The sequence below is a fragment of the Rhyacophila brunnea genome, unplaced genomic scaffold (genome assembly GCF_057557595.1).
Source record: "Rhyacophila brunnea isolate RB1 unplaced genomic scaffold, BYU_Rbru_1.0 scaffold_22, whole genome shotgun sequence".
Classification (NCBI taxonomy): domain Eukaryota; kingdom Metazoa; phylum Arthropoda; class Insecta; order Trichoptera; family Rhyacophilidae; genus Rhyacophila; species Rhyacophila brunnea.
In genome coordinates, this window is record NW_028232882.1 from 18,352,235 (window position 1) to 18,359,399 (window position 7,165).

The window sequence follows — 7,165 nt, forward strand, 5'->3', positions numbered from 1 at the left end:
CCTTTTATTGCCATTTTCTTTACATTTTAGGCGTTTATGCAATTTCATTTTATTCAACGTAAAAATGTTTTACAGTCGGGAATGAAATCATTTCGCAGGATGCCTAATATACGCATTTTAATTGAATCATTCGACATTATTGGCGTTTGGATTATAAAATACTGATTGCGAATTGGAGAGACATTAATAAAAAAATATTAAAAACCTAAATGTACATACTTACTTCAAAACGGAAAATGTCACGATACGAGTCGGGGTACAGTTCGGTTATGAGGAATACAGCGGAAAACACATTTTGAAAATAAGTACCAGATATACTGGATTATTTTTTGTTAGTGTAGGTTAGGTTAAGTTAGGTTAGGTTAGGTTTGGTTAGGTTTGGTTAGGTTGACTTAACAAATAATCCAGTATATCGGCTATTTTCAAAATGTGTTTTCCGCTGTATTCCTCATAACCGAACTGTACCCGAGTCGGTTTACGGGAAGCCAGGCGGGAACCGCGCCAATTTTCATATCCGATTTTGGCAAAATTCATGAATACAAGAATGAAAACCTAACCTAGCCTAATGAAGGCCTCCGACTTCCTGACTAGCTCAGGCACTTGGAAGTGGAGGTTCATTAATGTGGAGGAACAGGCAGGAACCTCATGGACGTGGAGTAACCAAGAAGTCACGGGGCACAAAGTCAATTAAACACCAGATGAAATCTTCAGAACTCGTATTTTATTGTTATTAGAATATGTTTGGCCTTATGGCATTCCTTCATCAAGGATTATAGTCCAAAAGTATCATTCACATTGGTATCGAAAGTCCCAAAGTTTATAATAATTAAAAGAAACTCGATTTATTGTTATTATCCATACACCACAATTAGTAAGAAAAAAGAAAAGTCAAATCAATTAATATTCGAAGTTCACAGTTCGAAGACTCAATAAACAAGAGTCAACTAATATCCGAAGTCACAAAAATAACCACATTTATTACTGATTAATTAAAAATTAATTCGAATATTATTATTTAATTATTTTAAAATTAACTTGATTATTATTAACTAATTATTTAACATTAACTTAATTATTTCTAATTAGTTATGCAGACGAGATCGTAAGGGTCCCGAGGCAACAAGGCGTCGCCCGGAACCCACAAAACAGACTGCCTTTGGATTTAATAATCTTGCCTTTTTATCTGTTAGGGGTGGTCGTATTTCTTACCAATTCAAAACCGATACCGCCATATGCTACACATTTATATAAGGTTGACGGATGTCAGTCTATCAACCAAACATATAGTGATATCGATGTACATAATATGATTAATATTAATATTACTTAAATTACATTAATTCCTTAATTACTATATACCATTAACGCCCATCCATAAGTCCCCCTTTATTACCTCGTTATCCTTTGCATTACATTTAAATTTACCTATTATATTACAATTTACATTTACATATTATCTTACATCCAAATTATATTTTATATCCAATTTAATTTAATTACCCTTTACCTAAGCATATTATATTTGACCCAAAAATTTTAACCTTATACCATATTACCTATTACCTATATTTACATGGTCTGTGACCGACTTAACCCTCCACAGTTCACTCTGAGAAGTCGTGGGACCTGTCAGAGCAAACCGCGGGACTTATTCATATGAAATATTTTGTTCGGCTTTGCCAAGGGTCGTCATCATTCCATCGGTGGCACATTGACTACCAGGGTCAGACCGAGCGGCTGGGGAGCACTACTCCTTATGGGAGCGCCCCCCTCAGGGGCGAAAAATCAGTCGGTGACACTAACCTAACCTAACCGAACCTAAAAAAATTAACAATCCAGTACATCGGCTATTTTCAAAATTACAGTTAAACCGACAAGAACCAATGTCACTTTTCCATTGACATCGTAAGATACAAAATACGTAGAAGATTAAAACAATTGTATCTACCTAATTATTTTAATTCGCAGAAATCCCTTTGGTTTCAATAATTAATTAAACATGGTTTTAAGAAACTACACAACATTTTCAATAAAATTTCCCCCACGGCACTGTAACTTTTGTGTATAATTTGAGTGGGCGTGCCTTTCCACCAAGTAGACAGAAAAAGATCCATTTCGAAATATTATAAATAATACTTTACTATTAATTTCTCAAGGCGGCGGGAGGAAGACGGGGTTAACAAAATTTAGCAGACATCACTGACTTACATAATTATATTATGGTACATTCCCCATACTCAGACACTCCGCACGTTGTGTCTAGCGATGAAAAACTGGCCTGCAGGTATAACTACAGGTGCTAATTTACGAGTTATTGTGATATGCCACACCTGAATATTAAAGCAAATGTTGGATAGCCCACATAGTTGCTGACCAATTCATGAGTGCCACGGGTCTTCCGGTGGCCACATTCCTTACAAATGTCGTACAATGCCAAGAGCAGTAAAGTTGCGCCAACCCGTTCAGAAGACTTTTCGACAGTCACCCGGGTCACGATCCTCAAGTCATGAGGTACCCACTGACGAAGAATAAGAAGATTTAATATTTAATTTACCTACATAATACATTTTTTTTGTTTCTGGAGAGAGTCTGAACCCGAAAACCATATAAATATAAGTATACGATATGTTTGTATTTTACAACGTTTTTCTTAGCTCGTATTCTTATTAGTTCGATGTTTGTTTGTCCGGTACAAATCTTGAATCGATTTTTAACTAACTTCCCGACTAGCTAGACATTTTAAACTTTTAGAATATATCAGAACATGATGATGCCAATGCATTTTTTAATACTTTTAGCCAAATATAAGTAGAATTGATTTCATTTTCATTCAGTTATTTCGGAAGAAATCCGTAAAAAGTAAAATTATTATTGGTGGCTAAGTGGGTCCTAGCAACTACGTACGTTACTATGGAAATCAATATGACATTTTAGTATTATTTCTATCAAGTAGTACAATTTTGTGATCGTTTAAGCTAGTCAAGTCAAGTTTATATGATTCAACAGAAAATTTAAAAACGTTGTATATAAAAAGTTCTTTTTATCTTGTAATTATTTAGTTTACTAACTTACTTTCAGTATGCCGGTGGTATTAATTACGTATTTTTTTAAATGTTTTATAAAGATTTGAATTTGATATCAGTGCTATACGGCCACCGGCTTCCGATACAACATCTCACGGTAAAGTGTGATACGGTCAACCAGGGCTCGAAATGGACCGGAACGCACCGGAGCGCCGTTCCTGTTCGTGAAATTGGTAAAATTATCGCTCCGTCTCGTGGAATAAATAATTTGACCGTCTGAGCTGGATAGGCCATATAATAGAAAATCTATCACACTTATTTTTATAAAAAAACACATAAACTTTGATAATTTTACTATGTAAAAATCTTCAGAAAACCGTCGAGCGCTCCGGTTCGTAAATTTTTCCAATTCGAGCACTGCGGTCAACTGAATACGTATAATTTTCTGCACACGTTGATTTGGCAGGCTTCGTCGAGCCCAGTTAATTTTCTGCCGTTGACTGATAATACAGAAATATTCACAACAGTTCGGTTTCTCTAGAGATCTCAGATACGTCTAAATTCTGAAGTCCAGACCTTCTATTTAGAGGCCTAATGCGTGGGTAAATATTTACCTCAGCAAGAACCCGAAATATAAAGGGGTTCAGTTATTGAATCAGGAACATAAATAGCTATACATTGAAAGAAACCCCCACTGCTTTACTTTGGAGGGGCCAATACAATTATGAATAGACCATAATGTATTTAGGGCAATTTTCGCGTGCATTACTCACATGTACATATTAAATCGGTGGACCCGAAATGGCTTCTGTCAAATCGAAACACCCAACTACAGTTTATGGGTAAGAGATAAAGTGTCGGCTTATAGAATCGTGGGTCCCAGGTTCGAATCCTGGGTCTGGCAAGTAGGTACACAATATATTGTTTTTCAATTTGTGTATAGGTCAGAGTATTGACCTTATAGGTTGAGCAAGTGGCTGACATTCATTTCTCCTAAAAACAGAATCTGTTAATACAAACCTTCACTGTGTGGCGGCCCACATGATCTTATAAGGATCGGACATGGTCATAAAATAAATATATTTTAGTTTAATAATGAATATGTGTGATGAGATGACATCAGTGACGTCACGTAGTGGTAGTACCTACAGTTCATGCGTTGCTTAGGTGTGGCGAGTGAAGGAACAAATACGATCATTAGGTAAAGGTTTTGAAAGTTGTGGTGGTTTTCCATGAAACAGAGGATGAAGTCACTTCGTTAGAAAGTAGGTATTAATTTTAAAAAAATTCAAGGAGGCGTCCAAACCTGCCAGTGACTCAGACCTCTACGTACCTAAAATCACCGCCATTTTAGAATATGTTTGGTGGAAATCTTCTAATCCTCAGTAGGTATATGGGATATGTATTTTGTTCAAGGTTTTGGTTGGATTTTTCACATTATTTGTCTGCATTACTGTATTCAACCTCACGTTTCGGTACTTTTGCATAAAACAAGACAACCCAGTGAGAGAAATCGATGTAATAGGTCTAGCGCTCGAAATAGAAAATTGTACGAACCGGAACGCTCGATAATATTCCGAAAATGTTAATATAGTTATATAATCTTATGTATAATAAAAAAAATTGTTAGATTCTTTGTTATAATATGGCCTATCTAGCTCAGACGGTCAAATTATTTTTTCCACGAGACGGAGCGATGATTTTGCTGACTTCGTGAATCGGAACTGCGCTCCGGTGCACTCCGTCCATTTCGAGCTCTGACTAGGTCTGATATCGACAAATGCATTCTTAATAATAATCATATTTGCCTAATTTCTGCGCTCGATGTGAAATCGCACCTGCGTACATTCACGATACAATGTTTTCACTACAGTAAGTGTCGTGTCGCGTCGCTAAGTCTTAAAATAAAATTTACATCTTAGGCTTTCTGATCGGGTCTAATTGTGGTGGGTGTTTCGATGTAATACGGCTGCCAAACCTTTTCTGGGTTAATTTTCTTTGATGTAACCTTCCGCACACATCTCGGTAAGCCTTTTTGCGAAGTGGGTTGATGCTCATGGCGCGTCGTAATACTTCACTCTCGTCCCGGAGGATGCCCAAGAGAAGTTGGTATAATAAAAGTAATAGAAGATAGTAAAGAGCGGACCTTTTCAGCCAAAACATCTTGACACCTTCGCGCAGCGTCGTAAAACCGGCGACGGACGCTGGTATACAGGGGTGGATGGACCTGGCAGAATCCTGGCCCTGGATCATGCCCCAAGATATATAATATTTCTAAACATTCATATTCCTTTCGTAGAAGATATGACAATAATGTTCCAATTATTACATGACTCACACCGATTTTAAAATAGTGTAAATTACAAGCAACAATGCAAGTACCAATCAGGTAAATCGTATCGAAGCCCGTAGTGAGTAATAAATTTATCAGTGTATCTTTTTTTTTTAATTACTCTTTTGTCAACATATTTGCAATTGATACGTAATTAGCATTACTAGAATTGATAATAAAGGGTCTCTCGGAACCGACACTGATTGGTGACACCAGCTGGCTATAATACGCATTTAATAAATTTATCTTACTAACACCGCTGCAGGTGACCAATTTATTGTTTAGTGTCACATAAACACTTAAAATTTTGACTAAAACAGATTTAACAGTAGGTATATAGAACCTCGATTTAACGGACAAAATATCCAGTCAAATGTGAAAGTTGTTAAAAAAATCCTGTTGTCATCACAAATCCAAGTGTCACGATGTTCTGGGCATGATAATCTAATAACATTGTATTGACAGATAACGAAAAACGCGCATTTTCATAATTTTAGAGAGTTGATTATAAAAAAACAGCAGACTTGACTTCTTTTTTCAAAGCAGGATTACCGAAAGCAAGCGCGTCGACATTGAACATTCAACCATCCGAAGACGAATAAACAGGATTTTGTTTGTGTTTTTATATAACGGACTTTCAGATTTAACGGATACCCCTCAGCCATATTATTCCGTTATGTCAAGGTTCTACTGTATATAACAGTAATTATTTCCAATCGGTGTGCCATGAATGATTGTCGCAGAATTTCATTCAATTTTCTTCATTAATCATAATTTCAATAATCATTCTCATAAGCATAATTTGTTTAGTTATCATAATAATTATATTGATATCCAAAAAGGTATAAGATTATTGAGTAATGGATAATAATAATCTTAATAATCTTCGAGTAAAGTAGAAGACAGTAAAAGCATAGTAGATTCTCAGAATGTCCAATGTGTTAGGGGCCTGATACGACACGTCTCCAGTAAAAATATTGATTTTAATGACTATAGTAATTTTAAAACTGCGAGCACGTGTTGCTAAAATTTATTGTTTTTGTGTTAAATATAAAGTTAGTGTTAATTATTTTTAGTTAATTTTATAAAAAATATGTTTAACTATGTTGTGTTTAAATTTGGTAGCCGTACTGAGAAGTAACACGATGGTATAGCGTTTCATAGTTAAGTTAATAATAATAAAATTTAGGTCCTACTGTGCCGTTATACACAAGAAATATGGTTTCATTTTGCCGAACAATGCCCACTCTCTTTATATTATTACTCTGAGGACGGTACCAAAAAAGAGATAAGATATTAGCGTTATTTAGCGTGCCGTTATATTATCAACATGTTATATTTGAATGCCGTGACAAGGGTTGAGAATTACTGATTTAAATCATAACTTCTTAAAAACGACATCTGTCTGTAGGTATATATTATAAATTGATTGTCACTTAATCAACCAGATTGCACGTAACGAGTAATAATACAATCTAACAAAGGCTTTAACTAATTTAGTACATTTCACGCATACAACACATACAAACGATTACACACGTATTGTAAAAAGAATTCATGAACACAATGTCAAAACATGAGGCTATAGGTAAAAAAGTCTGACATGTTTACAGTGATGTGTTTTTGTTTATATATTCATTAAATTTTTCGCGATAGATAGGCTCTATAACAATTAAAAGTTTCTTAATAAACAATTTATCAATGATTAATATGAAATTTATGTCTTATTTGGTTGATTGGTTTAATACTATTTTTTTCGCCCAAAACTGATTAGCGCACTACGCTCCTGTTGGTAGGTATATACGAATAT